The sequence below is a fragment of the Populus trichocarpa genome, chromosome 6 (genome assembly GCF_000002775.5).
Source record: "Populus trichocarpa isolate Nisqually-1 chromosome 6, P.trichocarpa_v4.1, whole genome shotgun sequence".
NCBI lineage: Eukaryota > Viridiplantae > Streptophyta > Magnoliopsida > Malpighiales > Salicaceae > Populus > Populus trichocarpa.
In genome coordinates this window covers 1,232,944-1,247,282 of record NC_037290.2, presented here as the reverse complement: position 1 = coordinate 1,247,282, position 14,339 = coordinate 1,232,944, and the positions used below count along the sequence as shown (strand labels likewise).

The 14,339-nt window shown below is 33.0% G+C and overlaps 2 protein-coding genes across 5 annotated transcripts in view; one reads left to right on the top strand and one right to left on the bottom strand.

The window, feature by feature from the left end:
- LOC18099774 (leucine-rich repeat extensin-like protein 3) overlaps window positions 1-59 on the top strand; it is a 121,072-nt gene extending 121,013 nt beyond the window's left edge. Inside the window, exon 5 of the transcript XR_008059435.1 lies at window positions 8-59. The gene's annotated coding sequence lies outside the window, so the exon portion shown is untranslated. The remainder of the gene's footprint in view (window positions 1-7) is intronic.
- LOC112328008 (uncharacterized) overlaps window positions 1-13,260 on the bottom strand; it is a 47,222-nt gene extending 33,962 nt beyond the window's left edge. The window contains exons 1-3 of one of the 4 annotated variants that reach the window (XR_008059431.1): window positions 12,479-13,212; window positions 9,033-9,251; window positions 8,437-8,926 (exon numbers count right to left, since the gene is read on the bottom strand). The gene's annotated coding sequence lies outside the window, so the exon portion shown is untranslated. Of the gene's footprint in view, window positions 1-8,436; window positions 9,252-12,478 lie in introns of those variants that run through there. The other 3 variants (XR_002982514.2, XM_052453699.1, XM_052453698.1) reach the window with 3 other exon arrangements.
- Between the last annotated feature and the right edge of the window lie 1,079 nt (window positions 13,261-14,339).

Sequence of the window (14,339 nt, the reverse complement as noted above, 5' to 3'; positions counted from 1 at the left end):
TTTAAAGGTCATGATGGGCCTTAGTGTTGTTGTGTTTATAATATCATCCCTTTTGTGTTGCTGCTGTTGTTTTGACCTCTTTCATCAAGCTAGATGATGCACGACTTTGTGCTAGTCTTTGTTTTTTATGCTATCTTATCTTTGTATAGTACTCCTAGGATTTTGTCCCTTTGAATGTTTTCTTCCAAAGTGCTATTATTTGTTTCAAAAAACCCCTCGATCTCCATCTATTCTCTCGTCATTTTTTTGCCGGATGAAATGCCCAGAAACAAAATATAATAAAAGACTGGCTATGGTTTCCCAATGAAAATTATGTTAGTTAATTGATAATATATTTTTCATTCCATAAAATTAACCTTAGAAATAAACTCATATAATTTATAATATTTTACGCAAAGAGACCATCTTATGTGATTAAACAATAAGGTCAATAAGGTTGGTGAGATGTATAAATATTATTGTAGGGTCACGTAAGTACTTAATATTATTGCAAATAAAAGCAAAAGGTTTCATTTTCCAAGGTAATGGTGATGGTGCTGGTGCGTGCACCTCCGTTTCTTTCACTTTCAATTGCTTTCTTCAATTTTGAAAATGTGAGGAATGGAAATTTCAATTAAAAAATGATAAAAAAAATAAAAAATAATTATAAAAATGAAAACTAAAATTAATATAAAAATTAAATTATAAGGGATGAAATTGAAAAATAAATATTCAAAATAAAATATATATAGCAATCAAAAGTTTGATGATCAAATTTGATATAATCAGTAAATAATATGATATTTTTAAATTTTTCACAACTTCCGAAAAAATATTTTCAGCTTAAAATAAAAAAAAATATTTTTCTGAAAACCAAACTAAATTTTTTTTTACTGAAAAGTGTTTTTTTATCAATTTTTTAATAGCAAACAAACACAAAAAAATTTTAAAAATAATTTTTTTAAAGCCACTTTTTTAAAATAAAATAGAACCTAAAATTTGGCAAATAGCCACCTCCGTTTAATCTTTTGTAGCACCATTCATTTATTATCGTCGCTTAACCACTTCTGTCTCTTTCTTCTTTTCAAATCGATATAAATGCTCAAGAGGATGTTATATATATATATATATATATATATATATATATATATATATATATATATATATATATATATATATATAGTGTTTAAGTTGGAAAGATATTAATTTAATATTTTTTTAAGAATATATATATTTTAAAAAAGCACAGCATGAAATAAAAAAAAAATCACAATTATATATAAAAAATGCCATTCCATAGGAATTCAAAACCCAATGATGACTATAACAGCGAAGGATAAGGAATTAGGGATGTTTGTAAACGTGTTACAGTGTTTTTAAAAAATTTAAAAACATTTCTTTATTTCTTATTTAAAATTAATTTTTTTTATTTTCATATCGTGTTTATTGTTTTTTTACTAATATTTAAATAATTTTTAAAACATAAAAAATATTACTTTAATATATTAAAAAAAACATTTTAAATTACAAATACTACCGTATTCTAACCACCTCATTAATATTTTATAAAACACTTGGGACACATGCCATGTGCGGGGGGTGGGCGTGCATAGAGCATAAATGAACATCACCAAACTAATGTTCCTTATGATAGATACAATACAACCTTTATATTAGCGGTGTTCATAACAATCATTCGGCGAAGCATGTTTGACATTTCCAACATAATTATTAATGTTTTGTAAATTTCATCTATTTATTTTTTATTTATTTACATGGGTGTCCAGGCTAGCTTTCACTCACCACGACTAATCTCATGATCCAGTAAACATCCTGCAAATCCAATGAGCATGTAAGGCACATCAGAGATGACATGCTTGCACAGTGAGGTTCGAACCCGGGTGTAGAAAAAAAGGGAACAAGTCCCTACCACCGCAAGGCCAATACCTCAAGTGCCACGATGGAGTTAGATATTTTATCAATATTATATATATACTTACAAATTAAATTTATATTGGTAATTTTTATGGACTAAATTTAATTAGGACTAAGATTTATGCTTAATATATTAGCGGTGTTCATAATTATACTTTATTAATGATAATTTTTTTATAATATTTTTTTTAAAATAATATTTTTTTAAAAAAAATTATTCTTAATATAAACACATTAAAAATCACCATGCTAGGTAGTTATCCATCCAAAATATAATAAAATAAAAACCCCAAATAGATCTTAATCATTTTTCAAACAAAGTCTTCAAAGAAAAACCCTTTTTACTATCTTAAATCTTCAAACCAATCACGAAAAACATTCAAGTTGGGGTTTCAATTTGTTTTCCCATGGATACAGTTAGTAAGCAACTACCTGTTTTGAAAATTCAAGTTGGGGTTAATTATGGAAATCTCCATCGACTTGTAAAGTAGTAATGGTTGTTAATTATACCCTATTGGTAGATTCATAAAATTCTTGATTTGAAGATGTCAAGTTGAAGCAAAAACAAAATATTTATGTGACTAAACTCGTTTAATCCGACTATGTTATTAATTATTTGATATACTCGGTCAATTCCTAATAAAACGACATGCTTCAATAATAATAATAATAAATCAACCGCTATTATCTTGATTATTTAATTTTTAGTTGGTTTTTCTATAAAATAATAATATTTATTTTTATAATTTATGCAACTTGTATAAATTTTATTTATTTATTTTATTTAATTATTTTCACGTGTATCAATTTCTATTATTGTTTAATTAAATACAAGATTACATCTAATAAACAAAGTTATCAAACACAACCAAGTACATGGTTCATGTTATTAGATTAAATATATTAATTTACGTCTATCTCTTAATTTTTCAAGTTTAGCCTTTACTTATTGTTAATGATTTTTTTTATTAGTAAAAATAATTCTCAATTTATTTAATTGAATGTATACATAGGTTTTTTTATTTATTTATAATCAGAATTTCTTACATTAAAAGATATAATGAAAAAACGTATATATTTATTTTTTCTATTAAAATAATAATATCTATCCCGCAGCAGAGTGATAGTCAGTATAAACTGCATAAGGTGTTACTTGCAGCCCTGTTGTAGCCTCTGGGCTTCTAGCCAGTCCAGGTATAGCCATGTAAGTGATGGGCTAATTAATACATAGATAATGGATAATGGTTTGGTCCATGGCTTTCCTTGGATTCTCTACTTTCATGAACTTCAAATTAGATTCATATGTGATTATTACGTTACCTTCTTATAAAATCTACAGGTAAACATTGCAACCTTCGAAATGATTAACACCTCTACTTTATACTTGGATGGCAAAATCCCTCGGCGCCATGCACAGTCATGTAAATGGAAATCAAGTTCAGATGACCGATGATTTGAGTCAACGTCCAACATCAACCATTGGATTCAAATCCAGCGGTCATGATGGACCTTAGTACTGTTGTTGGGGGTTATAATGTCGTCTAGATGATGCACGACTTTGTCTGTGCCTAGCTACTATTTTCAAGTCAATGTTGATGGCTTGTTACATGTTTGGATTGGAAGAAATTACAAGAGAGATACAAATGCCTGCCGATTATTTAATGTTTGCGTGTAATATTCCTGACTCTGGCGCTAGTGAATATTTAACTATAAATATTTTCAACTCTGGCGTTGATAAATAGTACGTAGCTATAAAATAAATTTAAATCAGTATTTTTTATTCCTGACTCTGGCGTCAATGAATAAACAAATCAAATAAATTTATTTTTTACGCATACATATTTTTTATGTAACTAAATAAAAGTAAAATACAAGAAAATAAATTTATTTTTTACACATACATATTTTTTACACAAAATATTAATTCGAAGCAAAATAAAAATAATTTTTTTTCAAAAACACGGTTTGACAACAAAAACAAACACTAACAAAATTTATTATTTCAATAATAAAAACTTAACATCATCATAAAATAAACTACTGGTTATTCATATAAATATGGTATTTTAATTTTTTTTATATTGTATTTTAATTTTTTTAATATATCATGTGATCAAAATATCATCAACATCACTCTATCATCATCAATTCAATTCTTATTGGAAAACTCATGTGTGCAACAATGTTGTATTGCAAGGAATTTTAGGGTTTTTGAATATCATGCATGTTGTTGTTACTCATTTTTGGACCCCACATGCTGGAGACGGTGTATACCTTTTTTGAACTGAGTGTAGGAGTTTAACTCATGTTTGTTGGAAAATTGACAAAAGCAGAGAAAGAAATATTTTTTTAAAACCCTGTTTGAGCTGTTTTCTGCTCCCTTTATCCTTCCCCTTTGCTGCTAAAATCATCAAGTTTTCTTAGATTGATCAGGAGTCTTCATAATGCTAAATTCGTTTCTTCTTTATCTGGTCTTTAAGGTTGCATAAATCCCTCAGAATTTGCACCCAAAAAAACTGGTTCTGCTGCTGTCTCAATTTCTTGTTCCAACTTAGGCTCTGATTCTGACTTGGTTTCGTACGATATCTGACCATCCTAACTATATTCTATCACTCATGACATGTTGAAAAATTAACCTACACCTTTATTGGGTCCTGGGGGTCACTGTTCTTAGGGTAGACTCTCAGTTAGATTTGAATGCTTGGCATTGTCATATTAAGAAAACCTTTTTGACCAACTAGATCCCTGCCAGATTCTGTTATCTAAAACAATTTTATCTCACTTTGAATCCTTCATCAAAGTTGTAGTCCAGGACACGTAGATGAATTTGAGATTTTGAATTGCTTGATTTCAATATCAGAAGCTCAAGATATTCCTGTTTGAAATCTAGCGTGAAAACATAGAATCCTGCCGCGAGAAGGTTTCCAGCCGAGTTTGGTTGCAATTCTGTTATTCAAAAAGAATTTATCTCACTTCGAATCCTTCATCAAAGATGTAGTCCGGGACACGTAGATGAATTTGGGCTTTTGAATTGCTTGATTTTGATATCAGAAGCTCAAGACATTCTCGTTTGAATATCTAGTGTGAAAGCAGGGATTTCTGCCGCGAGAAAGATTTTTGCCCATGTTTGCAGGGACACAATTGCAAGATGCTTAAAGTTTGAAAACCAATTGCAGGCTAATTTGAAGCTTTTTTTTTTTTTTTACCAAGGACCAAATGGAACAGGTGCTAAAATAAGAAAGTTGATTGAAGATAAAATTAGAAAGAAATTTTGCTCGATGAAGAAATTGAAGAACAAAGATTCGATCAGAAAAGGAAAATAGGGGACCTGATCACGTTTTGCTCTCATTTTTACGACGTCTTACTACCTTTTGTTTTGACACAAACTGCACAGTCCGTTGTCATTATGAGAACAACCCCTCCCCCCGTCTGATTTCTTTCCTGCACAAACCTTCCCGGCTTAGTTCTTTCCTTTTTTCTCTGCAAATTCCTGTTGTTTTCCTTTATCATCACGCCTGATTTTTGGAACTGCAGACCACGTTTTTTTTGCCTCATTTTAAAGGGAGCAGCTGGTGCTTCATGGTCCCAGCTATGGAAGGAAAGAAAGGAGCCGTACCATCCTCTAACTTGGAAAGAAATCACTGCTGATCACAGAATCAGAATAAAATATTTTGGTTTTCTATTTTTTGCTCACCCGAGATTACAACCTAGAATTAGTGTAATATTTGTTTCCTAAATAGAGCTGCATGTTAGGCTATATAAGCCTCTTCTGCTGAGGGAAGGAGTGGGAGAGGAGAAAAAAAAAAGGAGAAAAGGGACAGAAAAAAAAAAGGACGGAAAGGAGAGGAACGAAAGGAAAAAAGAGAGAGCAGAACTACACTGTCGAAAGCCAAAAAAATACAGAGGCAGGGGCGTGAACTCAACCAGCATAACACGCTTTCATCGCCATCTCCCTCATCATCTTCACGGAGAGGCAGGTAATAGGAGAAGGAAAAGAGGGAGCAGCAGAAAAAATGAAAAAAGAACAGAGGGAGTAGAGATAAAACGCAGAGAACAGAAAGAGTTTCTGTTCGTTACTGTGAAAAGAGAAAAAGAAAAAGGAAAGCAGAACAGAGAAGGAGGGAAAGAGAAGAGAAGAAAACAGGAAGAAGCAAGGAAAAAGAAAAGCTGCAGTGCCATCTCCTTTGCCTGTTTCAGCGCCAGGATCTGCAGAACAGAAGAGAGGATAGAAAAGCTAAAACCAGTAGAGAGAAAGGGACGAAGACAGAGCTGAACGCAGGAGACCGACGCAAGCAGATAACAAAGGGAAAAGAGCTGGAACAGACGAACACGGACAGACCAGCCAGCACGCCTTCAACATCGCTGCAGCTCCTTCGTTTTTCTCCAGGTCTGTTATTCAATTCCGCATGCATTTCTTGGTTGCATGTGTTACTGCTCAAGTGAAATTTAATTCACTTGAACAGTAACTCGCCAGCTTTCATTAAGCTGTAACTGCACCCTTAAGCTGTAACTGTAACCTTTTGTGTCCAGCCGGGTCACTTGCTTGGGCGAATGACATTTTTAAAAAATAAAATAAAAGAAAGAGAAAGATATTTATTTTCTGGCATATTTATTTCAAGGTCTGGATTTTTTTTATGTTGTAAAAAAAATATCAATCTCGTATTTAGAATACCTGGTTTTCTACGCAATGTGACAAATATACATATATATAAAAAAAATGTTTTCTTATGTGTTGCATACGGCCAATACCCTAACATGTTTTGAACGCTCTTTTTTATACAAAAAATATTGGAAGTTTTGAAAATGTGTTTTCGCATGGATTTCTTAAACACAACAAAAATTATTTTCTTGCATTTCTGGATTTTACAACATGTTTGTAAAACTCCAAAGGGTATTGGCCAATATTCCAAAAAATAAAAAATCTTATTTTGGGGGGAATTCATCTATTATTCACCGTTAATATTTGGATAAAGAAATCCCAAATGGATGAATATCCAAAATATTAATGGGAATAACTTGTTATTATTCAATGTTAATATTTGGATAAAGAAACCCTAAGTGATAAATATCCAAAATAATTTTCTAGGGATAATAAGTCATCACATATCCTTGAAAGAAGCCTTGATTATAATCGAGGAAATTTCAATTTTTTACTCCACGGTTTACGAGCCGTGAGAGTATAAAACACTAAGGCAAAAATAGGCTTTTAAAGCGCCCTAGATTTCTAAATTTTTGTCCCTCCTCCTTGCGATTTACGAGTCGCAAACTATTGAAATAAAGGGGAAAATGAGCTTTTAAAGCACATGGAATCTCCTTGGATTTCTATCTTAATCAATTCAGTTTAAATCACACCTAAAAAAACTGATGGGATTAGAAAACATCAACATCATAGCAATTATAAAACAAACCAAACACCAAGCAGCTTATCTTAGGTAGGGCGTACTAGGGGTGCTAATACCTTCCCTTTACGCAACCAGTCCCTTGCCTTAGAATCTCTGAAAAACTAGTTAGGGTTCCTAGTGACCAAAATACTAGGTGGCGACTCCTTTACACAATAAACAAAAAAAAACCGAAACCAATCGAGGATCGCCGCGACACCGCGCTCCGCCGCGAGGGTGCGACACATGTAGTGGAAATAATAAAAAAAAATTATTCGAAAGTTTCTAAGATCCTGTTAGACAAATCTAAAGTTGTTTAGGGATAAAATCTTATTTTTTATCGTGTTTTAAAAATACAAAATGTATATCATAACTGGTTTATAATTTTTCATTAGGGTTTGACCAAAATACAAAAAATCTCACAACAATTAGTTTTTTTATTCAGAGAGTTATAATTTAGTTGTAAGAATTTAATATTTGAGAGTATAAAATTACACTGTAAAGTATATCCTCAAGTATTAAAGATACAACATAGAAAATAAATGTGATGCTAAATACGGGCCTTAAAACAATTAAGATTAACCCAATAAGTTAGAGACTTCCTCACGGAGGGAGATTTTCCCTGAATCTTAGATGAGACCAACAAATGGAAACATGACCTAGAAAAACAATCAATCAACAATGCAGTTTATCTTAGATAGGGTGTACTAAGGGTAATGCATCTTCTCCTTGCACAACTAATCCTTTTACCTAGACTCTCACAGACCATTAGGTTTCATAATGACCATAATACTAGGTGGTGATTCCTGAACTCTATAATCATAACTTTATGATTAAACCCAAAACCCCCTCAATTCCAGGAGGTAGCTCCGCCACACGACGTTGTTGTCATAACCCAATTTTGGCCCATTGGTTTTTAATTTAATTTTTTCAGGGTTTAAAATGTAAAATTAAAAGATCAGAGACTTATTTCGATGAAAAGTGTGATTTGTCAACTTGCGTGAAAATTAAGGACTATAATGTGCTTTTGTCATTCTATCCTTATCTTTGAGATAATCCTTACTTTCGAAATGATCATTATTTTCAAGATAATCCTTACCTTCAAGATAATGAAAGTTGTCTGATTTTGAATTCGATTCTAATTTGAATTTCAAAAAAAGAGAATGAGTTTGATTGAGACTTTACTTCTTACAAGCGATAGGACTCTTACACTATAAATACTGATCCCAGTCTATGCGAATGGAGATGATTAGAGAGAAACCCTAAAAGAAAAAAAAAAACTCAAAGAAGGCCATTACCAGAAACCTACAAAAACATAAAAAAGACATTTACAAAAAAAAAAAGCACGGCCGAGTCCTAGGCTAGCCGTCGCTGCCCCCTCCCCCCAGCTTTTTTCCTCTCTTCTTCCCGCAGCAGCCCCCAGTTAATATTCATTCCAGCAGCACGTTGCAATGACATTTGGTCTTCTCAGCCGTGAACTGCAAAGAAAACAGGATTAATTCCCCTGGCAACAGCAACAAGCTTCTTCCTTCTGCACCAGCAACGACCGCACTAGTAAATCAGCGGTGCAACTTCTTCTTCCCCAACATATCATCTTCCTTTATGCCATATTGTGAGTCGTTCAGCATGTGCTCCTACAACAACAGCAGCGCAGCAGAGGCCGGGGAAGGAAAAACCAGAGAATAAGGACCCGAAAGCCAGAGAAGAAAAACAGAAGCATTGACTAGAGCACGCCATTACCCTCGTCTTCGACTTCGTCTCCGCGCATCAGGTAAGTTCCTTCGTTCTTCTCTGTTGCCTTATATTTCATTTGCTTTGCTACAGTAGCTGTGAATTATAATTCACATGCTACTGTAGCAGTGAATTTTACTTTTACAATTCCTTTGTTTCTTTAGCAGGCGTGCGCTGTCATGCACGCCTACTACTTGGTACTGATTTGAGCCAGTGATTAATTTCAGCCTAAAAAAATAAAAAAACAGAAAGATAAAAAATATAGAAAGAAATAATAAATAAAAAAAATGTGTATGCATGAATAAAAATAATATAAATTTATTGGTTTATTCACTAACACTAGAGTCAGGAATAAAAATACCGGTTTAAATTTATATTATTTTTATTCGTTGTATTTTATTTTATTTAGATGAATAAAAATAATGTAAATTTATTGGTTTATTCACTGACGTCAGAGTCAGGAATAAAAATACCGGTTTAAATTTATATTATTTTTATTCGTTGTATTTTATTTTATTTAGCTAGAAAAAATAAAAAATATGTGCATGCGTAAAAATAAATTTATTATTATTTATTTATTCATTGGTGCTAGAGTCGGGAATAAAAAAATATTGATCTAATTTATTTTATAGCTACGTAATATTTACCAACGCCAGAGTTGGAAATATCCGTAGTTGAATATTCACTGGCGCCAGAGTCAAGAATATTATAAGCAAATTTTCATAGCATAAATTAATAAACATTTAGCAATTTAAGATGAAACTAGCAATGCAACCTGCCTTAGGCAGGACGTTTAAGGGGTGATAATATCTTTCCTTTTACGTAACCAGTCCCGAACCATAGAATCTCTATTGACCAGTTAGGGTTCCTAGTGACCATAATACTAGGTGGCGACTCCTTAAACAAGACCATTCCCCATGAAAGAACAGGATGCCAGAAATCCGTTCTTTCCAAAGATTTCATAATTTTTTAAGGCCGCCGCGATGTCGGGTGCGACAGTTGTCACGATAGGATGGTGACTCCACATGAGACTTGTCTGGTTGGACTAAACTTTGCTTGTTTGATTATTTGCCTATTTATTTTGTTGGCCTGTTTATTTAACTTAGGCATATTTTTCTTTTTACTGTTTTAGCATGCAATTTTATATATTTCTCATATATAAGTACATCGGGTATAGATTAATGCCTTCATGCATCTTAATTTTTGAATAAACCGAATTCTAGGTTAGGTGGGGAGTAGCGGTTTGTCTCATGACTTTTAGTCGGGGTTCCAATTCATGAAACATTCAACTATGAGTTGAGCGTTTACTTGATAAGGACGGTCACACTGTGCCCCAACTATTTCTTGTAAACCCTTATACTGCCTTCATGAAAGGTGGTCACTGGACAGATCATAAACCCTTTTGAGATCAGATAGTGAACTTACCCCTCATGTAATAACCTAGAACCTGCTTTTAAGGTATGGAATCCTTAATAATTCATTTTGCATTAGGGACAACATGATTAAAATCCTGAACTCTGTAGGGTTTTTGAGCTAAGACCATGACTTCGATAACTTTCTCTGAGTATGGGGAAAGATTCGAGATGATGCAATTAGTTGAAGAGGATTGCCTAAGGACTGAGGTCGAGAACTATCGCACATAACCAAAGTATATTACTCTATGGACAATATAAAGAAGCTTGTGTCAGTCTTGGGGCATGTAGATGAGACTTTGTTTGAGAAGAAGTATAAGAGAATTGCCCACCTAATAAGAATCTTAGTTCAGATTTTAGTAAGTCAATGTATTTTTGGAATCTAGGTTATATATGTTTCACCTTCGGAGATATTGACATGACCCTTACCATTAAAGAGTATGCCCATATTTTAAACTTCATAAATAACCCTCACAAAGTATATTTCAGATAAAGAATTGAGAATAAAATTGTCGAGGTCGTAAAATTAATTCATTTACACCAAGTTGATCAATATAGAACGTCTAATGGAGGATTTTAATGGAAATTGATTGAGAATAAGTTGAAGACAGATAAAGACAATGGAAAGCTAAGAGAAGAGAAATAGTAAGTAGTTGCTTTCGCCATCTTCGGGTTAGTTTTGTTTCCTTCAGAAGTCGTTAGGATCATTAGTGTTGAAGTTGTCAACGCCATTCATTGAGTATGAATGGACAAAGAATAACCTCATCTCAGTTATCTTAGTTGAAACTCTCTTATCCCTAAACCATTATATACTGAATGGAAAGAGAGCGATACGGTGTCGTGTTCCTCTACTATTTATATGGATAGTCAATCACTTAGAGACATCGAGAGAAGTTTTCAATAATTTTTTGTGGTTTAATATTGGGCTGATTTTAAATGAAGAGTGTCGCACCCGACATCGCGGCGGCCTTAAAAATTATCATGGAAAAGAATGGATTTTTGGCATCCTATTCTTTGATGGGGAATGGTTTGTTTTAAGGAGTCACCACCTAGTATTATGGTTACTAGGAACCTTGACTGGTCAGCAGAGATTCTATGGTACGAGACTGGTTACGCAAAAAGGAAGATATTATCACCCCTTAAACGTCCTGCTTGAGGCAGGCTGCATTGCTGGTTTTGTCATAAATTGCTAACATTTTGTTGGTTTATGCTATGATGGTTTGCGTGTAATATTTCTGACTCTGGCGCCAGTGAATATTTAACTACAGATATTTCCAACTCTGGCGTTGATAAATAGTACGTAGCTATAAAATAAATTTAAATCAGTATTTTTTATTCCTGACTCTGGCGTCAGTGAATAAACAAATCAAATAAATTTATTTTTTACACATACACATTTTTTATGTAACTAAATAAAAGTAAAATATAAGAAAATAAATTTACATCAGTAACTTTATTCCTGACTCTGGCGTCAGTGAATAAACCAATAAATTTACTTTATTTTATTTTATTTTTGCATGCATATTTTTATTTTTATGTAATTTAAATAAAATACAATGAAATAAATTTGAATCAATATCTTTATTCTGACTCTGGCGTCAATGAATAAAAACAATAAATTCATATTTATTTTATTAGGCATTCACATATTTTTTATTTTTTTATGTAGCTAAATAAAAAGAAACAATTAAATCAGTATTTTTATTCCTGACTCTGGAATCAGTTAATAAACCAATAAAATAAATTTTATTTTTCATGCATGCACATATTTTTTTACTTTGTTATTTTTCTATTTTTTTATTATTTTTTTGGGCTTGGCCCAGTTCAGCCCATGGGGGCTGGGCTGGACCCAGCCAGCCCAGCCTGGTCACTGGCCCAATCCAGTGACCCGGCTGGGCAAAAATCAAAGAAAGCATGCGTGAAGTGATTTCACGCGTGCATGAACAGAATAGAGGAATTAAGTTAGAATGTGTGAATTGAAATTCAAAGTAAATAGTAACCGGTGAATTAAAATGAAAAGCGGGGAAAGAGAAGCTTACTTACCTGGTAGCTATGAAGATGAAAACGTGATGAAAGATTCGTCGGCGAAGCTCCTTTCTCTTCCCTTCTCCTTTGTTCTTGCTTTTCTCTGATTGGTTTCTTCCTGCCTGTCCCTGTTCTGTGTTTATTTCGCTATCATGTGGCCTTCTGTATAGTCTCTCTGTTCTTGCTCTTTTATTATCCTGACTCTCTCACCGTCCGTTCTTTTTCTCCTCTTGCTCCCCCTCTCTCGGTTCAGTCCTTTCTTTTGTTTTTCCCCTGGTTCCCTCTCGGTTTTTCTTCTGATTTTTCTCCAGTTCCCATCGCTATTTTTTTTCTCTGTCCTTCCTGTGTTTGTCTCCTGTTTCCCTTCGTTTTCACGGCCTTCTCTGTGCTCACTGGTCTGTGTTTTCCTTTCTTTTTCTCAGCAGCCTTTAACACTAAGAAGATGATGCCGGCCTGCTGTGAGTTTGTTTTGGGTGTTTTATTTTTTGTGCAGGAATGTCTGCAGAGATGAAGGCAATGGCGGGGACAATTCTCTGTGTATGCTGGTTTCCTTTCCTCTCCTCCTCTCTGTGTATTATTTCTTTCTCTGGGTTTTTGCTTTGTTTTTGCTGTGGTTCTGCCTCCGTTTTTTTGATCTGGTTTTCGGTTTTCCTCTTGTTTTTCCTTTTTCTCTTATTTATAGTACCAGAGTCCCTTCACTTGTGAGAAATCAAGTTTCAATCAAACTTATTCTGTTCTTTGAAGTTTGAATTTGATTAAGAATCAAATTTGAAAGCGGATAACTATCATTATCTTAAAGACAAGGATTATCTCGAAGATAAAGATTATCTTGAAGATAAGGATTATCCTAAATATAAATATAGAATGACAAAAGCATATTGTAGTCCTTAATTTTCACGGAAGTTGACAAATCACACTTTCATCGAAATAAATCTCTGATTTTTTTATTTTTCATTTTAAACCCTGTAAAAATTAAATTAAAAGCCAAAAGATAAAAATTGAGTTAGGACAAAGAGTGGAATGACCTAGATGAGAAGGCATGGGTGAAAAAAAACCAAGCACTCTATCATAGTAATTTCAAGTGGATAGCTTATTGGGTGGACAGTTCGTCTTATCTTATGAGTTATGGTGACAAAACATGGGCTCGACTTATTGGTTTGACTGCTTATATCTGCTACTCACCCTCGCTGCTTATACCAAGAACCCAGGGATTAGACAAGTATACTAGTTTGTTCAAAGAGACTAATTTTTTAGTTAAGCTATACGCTATTAAATGTAATTGGGGTAGCTTGTTTTAGTCTACAGAGAGGAACAATAAAAAAAAATCATCAACCAACCTTAATTACTTAATATGGAGAAGTAGTGAATTATCCAGGGTGCTTGGAAGCACGAGAATGCAAAGCTAAAATTCAGCCAGTAAGGAGGGACAAATAATATTACTTTTAACCAACCGATTAGCTATAAGATATATTAAACTAACAAGAATACAATAAAAGAGATTGGTCAGGTAGTCCATGTGCTTATAATCAGTCCTGGTCCTGTCATGTGAGCCACGGGCTAAGCTTAAAGTTAATGGAAACCCGGTTTATAATTAAATCACCTTCTTATATGGCGAGGCCAGATCACTGAGATTTCAAATTAGAGAATGTTCAATAGCTGCTTTCTTCCAGGCTCCGTTTGATTTTGTGTTTAAAATTATATTTGAGTGCGTTTTAAAATTATATTTGGATTGAAAATGTATTAAATTGGTTTTTTAATATATTTTGATGAATTTAATACGTTGATGTCAAAAAATAAAAAAAATCAAAACAAAATTATTATAATGTATTTTAAACTAAAAACACTCTTAAAAACACAATGAATCGCAATAACAAACATT